Genomic DNA, 13,866 nt, shown 5'->3' with positions numbered 1-13,866 from the left:
TTGAGATTTCTATGCCGAAAAACACGCCTTGAATGCATTCTGAGTGGCAAGCTCTAGAATACGCGTGTCCACAGTGCAAGACGGAGGAAATTTCTTTCCCCCGACCAGAACGAGATTCGAACCGGAACCCAGGGCATGTTAGGTTTGACGCTAACCACTCGGCCACGGGAGCACCGATGGAGCTAAAATTGGTAAATCTACAGGAGCTGGGATCACTGGACCAAGAATTGTCATGCCAATTCCAATGGAATAGAGGCCTACAGTTTTTCAAGCAGAAATACAAGCTATTCTAACATGTACAAATATTTGTTTGGCTAGAAAATACAGGTATGCCAATATCAGTACCTTCTCAGATAGCCAAGCAGCTCTTAATGCAGTAAAAGCATACATATGTCAGTCAAAGCTAGTTTGGGAATGTATTCTATCCTTAAAGCAACTAGCTGCTACTAACGAAGTTAATCTATACTGGGTGTCTGGTCATTGTGGTATCAAGGGATTGAAAAAGCCGATCTCTTAGCAAAATTAGGATGTTAAACTAAATTCGTCGGGCCTGAACCATTTTATGGATTATCTACATAATGCATGAAATCTGAGCTCAAAACCTGGGAAATATCGATGATTGAAGCCAACTGGAGGGCTCTATCAAGACAATACAAATTATTCATTACACCTTGTAACAGAAAAACACGCAACGGCACATTTGAGTACATTAACTGGTCTATTGACAGGACACTGTCCGAGCAGGTATCACTTAAAAAAAATCGGAAAACTGGCAGATGGTAACTGTCATTGCTGCAATTTCCAAGCTGAAACTTCGGAGCATCTACTGTGTCAATGCAGTACACTAATTCAGCGAAGACTGCGGATTCTTGGTGAGGACATTCTTATGCCTAACGAGATTTGGTCTGCTGCACAAAAAAAAAGGTGAGAAAATTCATAAAGGAAGTCATACCTTCGTTGGGGGATATGCAAAGTCCGAGTGCGACTATCACTTATTTCCTGAGTGATGGAACGAACTGACACTGCATACATAGCAAACTGGAGTGCACTACAATAGATCAAACTAATGGAAGAAGTAAAAAAAAGTAATGAGAGTCAAGCCGTACAGTCACCACCTTCAGAGGTATCTGACGACGTTTTCATTTCAATAGCACACGATTATTTACCTAAAACGTACAAAATGCCCTCAAAATGATAAATAGTATTTTTACTCCTTGCTAGGTACCGAGAGACACTTATTCAAGCGATGAAGGTTAACACACGAAGGAAAGAAAGTTCATGAAGGTAGCTATATTCATAGTGATTCAATAGTATGCTTTTGAATCTGTTTTTGAGCTATTGAAACAATTTTTTGGACACCAAATTTATTGCCAAATAAAGTTATAAAAAATGAATGAAATTGAGAGTAAGTGGTAGCTAATACACTTAGCTATTATTTGATGCCAAAACCTTACCAAATAGTTTCTTTCCAAAGCCATGGAAAATTATCAAAGTTGCTGTTCGATTTTTCCAACGCTTGGGTTAACCAAAAATGTCAACAACCTTTTCGCATTATTTTTTTTTAATTTTTGATAGTTTTAGATTACTATTCGATACACTCCTTAGTTAGATTTCGCCAATATGATACAACGACGCGTGAGGCACGCCGTGGTTGGCTATAAATACCTAATGCGAAAACACTTCTACGACGGTAACGCTCTGTCAACATGCAAACCGTCAGTTCGTCCCGAGTTCGAATTTTCAAAAATAGCCTCCCAGCCCTGCCCCATGCGCAGCTTCAGTGCATAGTGCCTCTTACTAATCACGCATCCGCTCACTTTCTGCTATTTTCCCATCAAACTGTTCTGAGGAAAATTCTATCGACTTGAGCTCTTCAGAATAGTGTGTGACCTCGTCCGAAAAGGTACGTTTTTCCGTGAGCACTGTCTCGGCTGCTCGGGTGGTACTCCAAAAGGAAAAATTGTGTGTGTGTGAAATTTTCACTGGTCATTTTTGACTACTAGCAGGTCGAATTTCGGGTCGATTTCATCGTTTTTCCGTGTTCCGGACGAAAAGGGGCATTTTCCCGCATCGATTATTCGGATTTTTCCGCGAAATCGGTGAAAAATCGAAGAAAAACGGATTTTTCCACTGCTTCTTCTTTGTTCTGCCCTACTAGAATCTTGCTCTTCTTCTTCGATTAATGGATAAAAAGATATAATAGCTTGTGCTGTGGGAAGGAACGGAAGCGGGGCCCAAGGAAAACCCTTGAAGAGCCTGAAGAGTGAAAGCAGAGTTGGGGTCAGTCGTGTTTGCAGCAAGAGCACGAGAGAGAGAGAGAGAGAGAGCGAATAAACGTTTGCAAAGAGCGAATCGTCGAAGGATCCGAGAGTGCTGTGAGAACGTGAAAGCTGTTGTATCCTGCTCCACTTCCTTCCATTCCTGGTGGGTGGTGGAAGCATTCGAGCGGATTTGAAGCACGTTTTCCAAAATCAGGAACCTAGCATGCTGTGCATTCCGTCCTGCCAAGTTCGTGCGTAGCTATGCTACATTAATTGTGTTTGTTGTGTTTTAGAGAGGAATTGGTGACTTGGAAACCTAATGTTTTTCAACTGTGCTCTGAAAAGTGTGGAAGTGGATAACACGGATGTTATGTATTCGAAGCGATGGGGATGGTTAGAATGGTGCAGCCAGGGAACTTGTTTAGTTTGAAGCGCGGTGTAAAAAGTGCTGTGAACTACTAGTGACAGACGTTACAGAAAGTAGGACAAGAATGAACCTCTAAATTGTGGATCAGTAGCACGCCAGCGAAACACGTGAAAGTTATTTTAAGTTTACCAGGTAACACCCGGATAATGAATGGATTGGATTGGAGGAAATTTGTGAATTAACGGTGACTATATATGATCGCCAACGTCATCATTAATGAGGAAATGTTTTGTATGTTAACATAATAAATAGGTGGGTCATGCGTCATCATTTCTGCGGTGTAAAAGTATTTTGGTCGTTGCGGAAATATATGAGAGGTGGCTTTCAGTTATGGATTTACGAATTTATTGCGGAAAAACATTAATCAATTGAAGGATGGTAGTGATTCGGGCATATATGTTGTTATGCAAACAATTGTTTAAAAAATATGGGATGTCATCACATAAGGTTTCAGTTGAGATTAGCTACCGAACAAATAGAAACATTAAATAGTGTTTTTCTAGTGGATCAAATATTTAAAAAAATTAGAGTTCATTAACTCTTTTAATTTAATTAAAAAAAAAAATTATTTTCAATCCAGTTTTCTATTAGGATCTAGTACAATCACTGCTTTGTTGTCATTTAAAGTCAATCACACTTATCTAACAGATCTCAAATTGTTTTGATCAATGGGGAAAATTTTCATTTTTTTTGAAATTGTATTGGAGGTGCTGCAAAGTTATTATTCCCGTTATTATTCTTACTACAGTGTTTTTCATAATGATCATACCACCCATATATTTGAAGGTGTATAATTTTCGGATTTTTTCAAATCATTCTCCAGGGGTTTAGGTCCGGAGAACATGCCGGCCGGACAAAACATCTATATTTTTCACCTAAACCACGTCATAATTTGAGAACAAGTATGAATTCTGGCATTGTCTTGCTGGAAAATAAGCTTTACTCTTAGTCTGCTTTTGTAGCAAACCGACCACGAGATCTTTGGTGTGGTCGAAGTATTCATTTTGTGTGAAACAAATTGAAGTTTTCCGGAGTTACAAAATGCTCCCCAGACCATGACGTATCCTCTCCCAAAATCCCCCTTAGAGCAAAATCGTGGTCCTAGCGCAAATCTCGCCAATAGCCGTTATATCCATCCGGTCCGTCCAAGTTGAACTTTTTGTCGTCTGAGAAATCTAAACAGGTGATTTTTAGATTTGAATTTCAGTATTTAAAAAAAAAAAAAAATAAAGCAACCAACATGAAGCACAATGTTAAAGAATTTTGTCATTTCCAGTCTTGAGATATGTTCCGGCGTGTGAATTCTAGCCATGCTTCTTTGTGCCGAGGTAATAAGAGTGGTGCATTAACCATTTTTGATCGTACAATGTTTTGGGAACTTCTCAATTCCCGCCAAACCGTCGGAACTGAAGCTAAACGTAAGCTAGAACGTAAGCTAAGTTCGAATTTGCGAGCAACTCATCGTTATATTCGATGTTTCTGACAATATGACGCTCATCTCTCTCTGCCCATCCTGTCAAATTTTGTCTGGAAGGTTGCGTTAGATTAGTATCCAATCTTAGCAGGCATGCCAGAGTTATTCATCTTCAAAGGCTGATCAAACTGAAACAAAAATTGCAAAAAATATGACAATAAAGTATTTGTTAGGGACTTACCTACTGAAATACCTACTAATGAGTTTAACCCTTTGCAGTCGTTCGTGCGAACCAGTAACTATGGACGGGTTTTGTTGAAAAAGGTTGGATAAGTGCCGAGGGTTAAAAACAATAATTGAATCCGTGGATTGTAGCGAGATATCATTTAATACGTTTAATAGGTAAATTAGCTAATCTGAGCATTTCAGAATAAGCTATTGTTCAGATTACTTGAGAGTTTGGTTTGGTAATTGAGAAGCCTTACTCTTTTCTCGCGGTTTGCTCGAGGGTAGCATTTTTAAGGATATGGTCTGGTTAAGTGCATGAAAAAGGATTGCGTTTGGCTTATCAGAGTATAGCCACCAGTATAGTAAAGCGTCTGGTATTCTACTGGCTGTCGAATATAGGCTACTATGATACGATGTGACAAGAAAACAAGAACAATAAATTTTAATCATTATACTTCTAGAAAGATATAAATCTACTTCATGTAGTACCCTTAGTTCTTTCGACGATATTTTCGGCCAACAGTTAGAATTTCATGGAAATAATATCTCTCAAAAACCCACGTACGCTATCGTACTGAAATGTCATCACATCACATTCATCATATTTCAGTAATGTCTTCAAAATGATTTTTAACTGAGCAGTCACCGAGACGTTCTGTGCGCTTGTGTTGCTTTGCTTTGGTGTTAAGTTCCATCTTTACAAAATCATATTAATTCAAAAATTAAATGGACGTGATTATGCCAGTCGCAAAAGGCATCACGATTATGAGAGACTGACGTTTTAACAAGTTATAAACGAGCGGGGTTAATTTGCAATATCTCCTCTCTCCATAGTACGGACGAACGCTACATTTGCATTTCGAGCGATCCATTCATGCATACCTTATTTGCAATGGCGGATAAAAATTATACCTTATATCTACACTCGTTCCTCGGTATAGAAAGCACGGGTAGGTAGAAATTTGCAGAACAAATTTATGAGAATATGGATATTCTTCCATTTTTTGTTAATTTAAACCAGAAGGGTTTCAAACAATACTCCGCGGAGCACTTGGTATTCCGTAGGCGTGTACCTTGGTCACTCTGGGTCATATGCCTGGTATACGCAAACGAAATATAGCTGTTTCCAGCTGTTCACGCAAATCGGGTTTGTTTTTGCTTACGACGATAACTTTAAACATGTAATTGGCAGAATTTTTTGAATAATTTTCTATAATATTTTTCAGAAGTGTATCATCGAAGAATTCTAAGTAAAAGTCGCTTTGTTGTTGAATTCATTCTATATGCTGTAAGGCTGATTTTCTGCTTGGAAAACATTGAAAAAGCAAGTGAATAACCCCGAGACAAAAGTCTCCGTTGATCACTGAGAACAAAAGTAAACAAGTGACACTGATAGAACAGCGAGCGAATTACACTGAGACAAAAGCCCTAGTTCTTTTGGCGATATTTTCGGCCAACCGTTAGAATTTCATAGAAATAATATCTCTCAAAAACCCACGTACCCTATCATACCGAAATGTCTTCACATATTTCATAATGTCTTCGAAATGTCTGGCATCCCTGCTTGTTACAGTCATATACGAAAAAAATTGACAGATCTAGATGTCACTTGCTCGTTAACACTCCTATACTCGCGCATAGGTCTGTCAGACTGAGAAATCAATAATTCGTTCATTTCCCAGAAAATATCAACACTACGACTTTGAGATTATCTCTAGCTTCCTTGTTCCTCGTTCGTCATCGTTCAGCGTTTCGCATGTGTTGGTAAGAAGGGGACGTGTGTCACTTTTTCAACGCTTTCGGTCTGAGACACCGACGCGAGTATAGGAGTAACTTTTTTATATTCTAGAATATAGTTGAATGAAATGTATAAATTAATGTTAGTGGCGTGGAATATTTATTGAATATAATGCATAATATCATTACCGGACTATTCTTATTTGGTTTTAGTCCCTTTTGTCACCGGATAGAACGGATTCATATATTAACTATTCATCGATATACTCGTCATTGGATTCATACGTACAAAAGCACAATACAAATGTTTGACTTTCGTATAGTTATTCGCTAAATACACAATTGTGAAATAATTTCACTTATGGAAGATTTTTTTTTATCTGTATTATAGTGATTTTCAACTCATTTGGCTGGTTCGTCACATTTTTTTGGAAGAATGTCGGGAGTGAGAATTGAACTCGTGACCTTTAGCGTGAGAGGCATGGATGTTACCACTACGCCAGAGCGCCTCCGCTTATGGAAGAATTGTAAACAGTAAACTATAAATTAATCGATGGCTTATGGTTATTTCTTACAGTTACAGTTTCGGAGATATTTTTTTATAATGAACTATATCGACAAGATAACAAGAAAAAGAAAAAAAAATCCTAGAAATGATTAAGAGTGTACCAAGAATACAGAGCCAAGAATATTTGAAATATGCAAGCTTTATATTCCAGAACCTTTATCATCTGCTAATTATCTAGAAGGTCATTATAAATTCTTTTCTCCCATGAATGGCCCGAAAAACACGCTACAACTACATGAAATGTAAAAAATATGTTTGTTTCGAGCATGCAGTTATGATTCTTACTCCAATGAAATCACAATCGATGATTACGTTTTTATGTCGTTTTATTGTTCTTTATACTTTAATATAATATAATTCATATTCAGTTGCATACTTTTAATTAATAACAGTAAAAAAATCGAATTTCCTTATTTGTGTTGGAATATAAAAAATCCTCTGTTTTGAGGAGGCTGAACTATTAAAACAAAATGCAGACGGCGAAAATATATTTTCTGGAGTTTTTACCATCAATTACACCCTCTTCTTCAAATAAATACCAATGAAGCCTAAAAAATACACAATAGCAATATTACAGAGAAGCCCAACTTTCGGACTGTGACACCGTGCGCGAGTATGCGAGTTATGATTTTCACGCGAGTACAGGAGGGTTAAAAAGGAGAACCATTTTTAGAAAAATGAAATGACGAACACAATAGCGCCGTGTCATATTAACCGAATCTCTAGTCACGTAGCATCCGGAGTAACAGAATCAGCTCTACCTTGGTTGTGTTTTTTTGAGATAAAAAATTTGAGAGCTCAGCACATAACTTATATGTTAGGAATTAGAAAGAAATGTGAAAAGAAAACTATCGACAAAATTATTTCGATGGATTTCTAACGAAAATGAAAACTTTCACATCATATTTTGAACACTCCGTTGTCCAACCTATGCTGTCATTTTATACAGCCATATTTTCATGCGACCACGCAATCCACATAGCTAATGATGCTGTTGAGTAAATGCGTGATAGTATTGCACCTGATTATAAAATGAAGTTGGAATGAAGTTTTTCTAAAAGTAAAAAGGAGAGCAACATCTATCACGGCCTGGGCCGTGTATGCGGGAAGCTAAAGAAAATAAAGTTTTTTTTAAAGAAATTGACACTCAGTTCTGGAAAAGGGGTCTCTGTCCAAAATAGTTTGAGAATCTCTGATTTAGGCATAACAGAAAGTGTTGAACACGTGAACAACGGAATATAATTTTCTTTTCTACGTATGAGCAGCACTTCCTGCGCTCCCCTTTGGGATGACGACGTGGAGTGAATGGTGATATTTGAGCAACATGGTCGTCGGAAATGACAACTATGCTCTCCAAGGGCTGTAAAAAACATTGATGCAGACAATCGGTGCGGAAGAGGAATGTTCGGAGAGCGGTCCATTCGGAGATCCTAGTTTAGGGTTATGTCGTTGTCGGATACTACAAAACATCGGCGCGGTATCAACACCTGGAAGTGCAGAGAACGGCGCGAGAGAAAGAGAAAATCTTCCAAAGAAGAACTCAGGAGGAGAAGGACATTATGTGCTATCACACGATTGAAATCTCGGAGAGTCTCTCCTGAAATGTAGCTCTGAAGTTGAAACCAGCATTTTGTGCAACCCTGCGCCATCGTTATAAAATAAAAGCACAGGAAATATCCGAAAGTTGGAAAAGTCGGACAGACGAGTGATTGCTTTAGCTGTGAACGGAGGTGATTTGCCCTTTTTGGCGTACTAATACAATGGTGAAATTGTGTGTGGAAATTTTTTACTGCAAAAAGTGAAAATGTGATCATTTTGCAGGATTTCCGAATGTGAGGAACACTGAATTGTCAGAAGTATAAGTGCTGGTATGATTATACTCAAAGGGAAATGAACTGTAAAACGATCTGCGTCCGTTCAGGTGCTATTGAGGAAACATTTTCACGCCCTCATTTTATATGGAATATTTTTCCGCTCACTCCGATCGACAAATGGGTAAAATGTAGCTTGTTGCCCCACCATACGAACGAACTAAATTTTCATTGCAACCCATGTTTTCGTTCGTTGAATCGTTAATCGATATATTACATTACTTTGGGCAACCGTTTTCTCCTGAGGTTGCTTCAGGAAAGGAAAAATCCACTGACTGGCGCTGTATTCTAGTACCACCTCTACTCGAATCGCTAGCCACCCATTCGCCTCGTCGACTGTTGTGACCCACGGTCGGGAATAACGTTGTTCCTTCTCTGTCTTAGGAAAGTTCGATTTTAACTGTGCTTCTATGCCCGGCGGTTTTCCACCGGGGCGGTTGGTTCGCGTGAGTGCCCTAGTTCAGGCCGATTTGTCTTATGAGACGAAACACGGCAAGGTATTAAATTATGTTTGTAGGTCACACATCGACATATTTATGCGGCCGAGGCAAAGCTCACTATTTTCAAGTGGAAAACGTGAGGGATCGAAATTTGCTGGTTATACTTTATGCAGGAGCACGGAAGAGGCACGGAGAATGAACTAAGTTTTGAACAGTCAGAAGGAGGATACAAGTTGGCCACACCAGAATTGTAAATGTTCTGATTATTGATAGCTTTGCTTTAAATAATTAAATTGATCCCGTGGCGTGGAAAATTTATTGATACATGATGTATCTCAATTTGGATAATGGCATCTTTGAAAACACGTTGTTATCATTGTGCTCTTGTTAGGCTTATTCTTTTTTTCATTACTAAGACAAAAACGAACTCGTGTTTTTGCATTTTGCATCATGTTTTTTATTAACTTCGGGCGATATCTTTGGAATTTAGGATATCAAATGTTCATCGAACTATTGTTTGTCTTCAAACTCTGCTTTGGTCCTAGGATAGGCAAGCTGATTTGGAACAACACATCTTTTATTTTTGAAGTGAATCGCCACTATCCGGGGTGTTTTTTGAGTGTACACTAATCAATGGTTGAATTTGAACTGAAGAAACAATTCACAAACATAACAACGGCACGGTGGGATGAGAACAATGAAATCTGTATCTCCGAGCCAGTGGCGAAGCGTGAACGGGTGACACCCGGGGCGAGTTACTAGGGTGTCACCCCCGGAGTCTTGGTATCTCTAGCTATAGCTACCTTTCCGAAACATCCTAGTTACCAGTTTGTCAAATCGACTTTTTCAGTTCGCTGTCAGGTACTTGGACCGGGTCCGGATGGCCTTTCGCCTGGGTTGCTCACCTTACGAGGAATTCTCCTTTTAGTAGTAAATTTTTAATCGTTGGATTTTAATGAATCCTTCTTTATGGCCGTTTCGACTAGACTGTCGTTACGATTAGACGTTACTCAGAGATGGTCTTTTGGTTTGAAAATATTCTGCGCTAGATCTACTTCATGTAGTACAACACATCAGAAGTACAGATGATACAGAAGCATTAAGTCATAAAATTCTGGTAGGAGGGACCGGGCAATCGATCCAGTATTTGAGTCGCACAGTACTACAGTGACAATGATCACATAAATTAGTTTCACAGTACCATAATGAGCACTCCATCAATTTTGCGACAATCTTTTAACCCTCCTGTACTCGCGTGCAAAATCATAACACGTATACTCGCGCACGGTGTCCCAGACCGAAAATTGAACTTCTCTGTAATGTTGCCATTGTGTACTTATCAGGCTTTATTGGCATTTATTTGAAGAAGTAGGTATGATTGAATGAACAAACTCAAAAAAAAAAATGTTTTCTTCGTCTATATTATATTTATTAGATGACTATCAAATCTAATTCAGCCTCCTCAAAACAGAGCAATTTTCGATACTCCAACACAAAAAACGAAATTCAAATTTTTCACTGTTATTAATTAAAAGTAAGCAACTGAATGTAAATCATGGAAGTATAAAGAGTTACAAAATAACATAAAAACGTATTAATCGATTGTGGTTTCATTGGAGTAAGAATCAGAACATAGCATAACTGCATGCTCGAAACAAACTTATTTTTTACATTTCATGCAGTTGTTGCGTGTTTTTCGGGTCTTTTATCGAAAAGAAGAATGTACAACGACCTTCTAGATAATTACCAGATGATGAAGGTTCTGTAATATGAAGTTTGCATATTATTCGTCTCTGTATTCTTGGTAAACTGAGAATTAATAAGAATAAAAATAAATGATTTCTAGGAACTTCCTTTTCTTTTTCTTGTTTTCTTGTCGATATTGTCCATTACAAAAAAATATCCCCGAAACTGTAACTGTTAAAAATAACCATAAGCCACCAATTAGTTTATAGTTTACTGTTTACAATTCTTCCACAAGTGAAATTCTTTCACAAGTGTGTATATGTATGACCATTATATTTAGCGAATCACTATAAGAAAGTCAAACATTTATATTTTACTTTTGAATGTATGTATCTAGCTACGAATATTTAATATATGGATCCGTTCGATTCAATTACAAAAGGGACTGAAATCAAATAAGAATAGTCCGGTAATGATCTTATGCATTATATTCAATAAATATTTCACGCCACTAACATTAATTTATACATTTCATTCATCAATATTCTAGAATATGAAAAAAGGCACATGTCCAAAAAAGTTACTCGTATACTCGCGTCGGTGTGTCAGACCGAAAGTGTGAAAAAAGTGACACACGTCCTCTTTGTACCAACACATGCGATACTCTAAACGATGACGAACGACGAATAACGAAGCTAGAGAGAATCGCAAAATCGTAGTGTGGATATTTTCTGAGAAATGAACGAATTATTGATTTCTCAGTCTGACAGACCAATGCGCGAGTATAGGAGTGTTAACAACATACCTGTGTGGCTCAGAATCATTTCTCAGCGATCAGTTGAAACTGCGATTAACGAGTAAACAGATTAAACAGTTCTAAAAATGACACAATATGTAGATTCTTAGCAAAATCATGTTGTCCTCATAAGCCCAAAGAGTTGTCTACAAACCCTGTGGATACGGCTTTTTTTACTTTCGAAAACTTTCGGAATACAGCTTAGTATCGATATTCCTCTGTAAATCTGCACATCGTGGACGTCACCTGTTTTATGAATTGGGATTATTGATGCCGTTTTTCATAATGCAGGAAATTGCCCTTCTCTCTGCGAACGGTTAAAGGGCAAAGAAGACGGCAAAGCCAACGAGGAGCTACATGCCTTGATGAAGGAAAGTTGCAGCTTATCCGGTCCGGCTCCTTTTCAGGCTTCGAGACAACACAGCTTCCTGTTTATGCCCTCTTCGGTGAATGAGAAAAGTGCCATATTCAGGTCATACGACTGCATACTACTCAAGTACCGTTCAGACAAAGGTGGTGAGTTATTACTTAACACACTTCGAAAGAAGGACGAGAATAAGTTTGCTGAGTCAACCGATGATGACGATGTATTGCCTTTGTAGAAAATATTCTGAGGGATTCCGTTGGTCGATGTCCGCCGCTTAATGTGTGTGCAAAGCTGATGTGGTTTTGTCCTGACGTCGCTTTGAACACGGCTTATGTAAGACCTAAAGCAGGCTTGGTTCGATGGTACGTTCACTGTGAGAATTTCATTGTAGGTACATGCAAGATGCCGGTGCTCTTGTACTTGTTTGCATTTGTGCAGATCGGAATGTGTTTCCCTAACAACATCTTGCGGACAATCATTTCCTAGTCCTACGTTTAAAGTGCGGTAGTATATTGGACACCACCCTTCTGGTTTTCTTGAACGAGAAATCCTCGTGAAAGGAATCAATGTAATTCTTGAGCAGAGCGCAAGATCCCAAATAAGGCACTTATGTATCGCATGAGGTTTGATATCGTGGATCTATACCGGGTGAACCCGTGTTCTCACGGATGTATGCGAGGGCAGTCCAATAGGTACTTAGCCTACAAAAAAAAACAAAAATTTATTTCTCAACATAGTTTCCTTTTAGCTCGATACACTTGATCCAGCGATGCTCCAACTTCTTTAATCCATCTGAAAAATACGTTTTCTCGAGGTCTGCAAAGTAGGCCTCCGTGACGGCGATGGCCTCCTCATTCGACTCGAATTTCTGCCCGGGAAGTGAAAAAACTCGGAAACAAAAAAAAGTCGTTTGTTTTTGGAAACAAAAAAAAGTCGCGCGGGGTCAAATCTTGAGAATACAGTGGATGGGGCAGCAGTTCGTAGTGAAATTCGACCAATTTGGCCGTCATTGTAGAAGAGCACTTTTTTCTTCGCCAAATTGGGCCATTTTTTCTGCAATTCAGCGTCGAATCGGCCCAATAATTTGGCATAGTACCGTTTTGTCTCAAATTCCGAACACTTAAGCATTGATGGTCATTAAACAGTGTCTCATTACTCAAAATGGTACACTTTCGCGAAGTTAAATTGATTTTTGGATACAATAGAGCCTTCTTTTTAATTTGACTACAGTAAAATTGATTTACAAATAAATATTCATGATGAAAAACTAAAAATACGTTCAATCAATTTTGTCTCAAATTCCGAAAAGTAAAGATGCATTTCTTTAAACAAATCATAACTTTTAAACTACAGGACCGATTCATATGATTAATATATATCAAATTAAAGTCAATCAGCTAGTCTTTTTTGGAATAATGTTACACTCGCAAAAAATTTGGATTTTGCTTTCGTAATTATTGGTTGTATTTGCTTTTTATAGTTTACATGGTTTCGGGACCAACGCGCTATATCGGTATCGATACCTGTACATTATCCGTGGCCGAGTGGTTAGCGTCATAACTAACATGCCGGGTGTTCGGGTTCGATTCCCGTTCTGGTCGGGGGGATTTTTCGTCAAAGAAATTTCCTCCGACTTGCACTGTGATCACGCGTATTCTAGAGCTTGCCACTCAGAATGCATTCAAGGCGTGTTATTTGGCATAGAAATCTTAATTAAGTACTAATAAAAATGACGCAAGTAATACTACGTTGAGACGGCGAAGTTCCTCTACGAACGTTAGTGCCATTGAAGAATAAGAAGACCTGTACATTATGTTAAAATAAAGGCTATAACCAAAAGAATGTTAAGGTTTTGATTATTAAATTATTTCTAACATGAAATTTCAGTAAATTCAGACTCAAAAATATAGTGTTCAAAATCTGAATCATGCGTAGAAACTTTATTTATATTCCGAACACTAATTTTAATGAAGATTTCTGCGTGAAATATCGTTTCTTCATCCATTTGTTGTAGATTCGTACAAATTCTAGCATTTACCATAAAAACAACAAACAAAATAGTTGAAAAAAC

At 38.1% G+C, this 13,866-nt stretch overlaps 1 protein-coding gene across 26 annotated transcripts in view; it reads left to right on the top strand.

The window, feature by feature from the left end:
- Positions 1-2,556: 2,556 nt before the first annotated feature.
- The window catches only part of LOC129762995 (calcium-activated potassium channel slowpoke), a 196,156-nt gene continuing 184,846 nt past the window's right edge, over positions 2,557-13,866 (top strand). For 8 of the 26 annotated variants that reach the window (XM_055761692.1, XM_055761684.1, XM_055761678.1 and 5 more), the window contains exon 1: positions 2,560-2,820. The gene's annotated coding sequence lies outside the window, so the exon portion shown is untranslated. Of the gene's footprint in view, positions 2,821-13,866 lie in introns of all 26 variants that reach the window. The other 18 variants (XM_055761681.1, XM_055761683.1, XM_055761693.1 and 15 more) reach the window with 4 other exon arrangements.

This window comes from Toxorhynchites rutilus, chromosome 1 (genome assembly GCF_029784135.1).
Source record: "Toxorhynchites rutilus septentrionalis strain SRP chromosome 1, ASM2978413v1, whole genome shotgun sequence".
Lineage (NCBI taxonomy): Eukaryota > Metazoa > Arthropoda > Insecta > Diptera > Culicidae > Toxorhynchites > Toxorhynchites rutilus.
The sequence above is the reverse complement of the archived record's forward strand: the minus strand, read 5'-3'. Positions and strand labels throughout refer to the sequence as shown.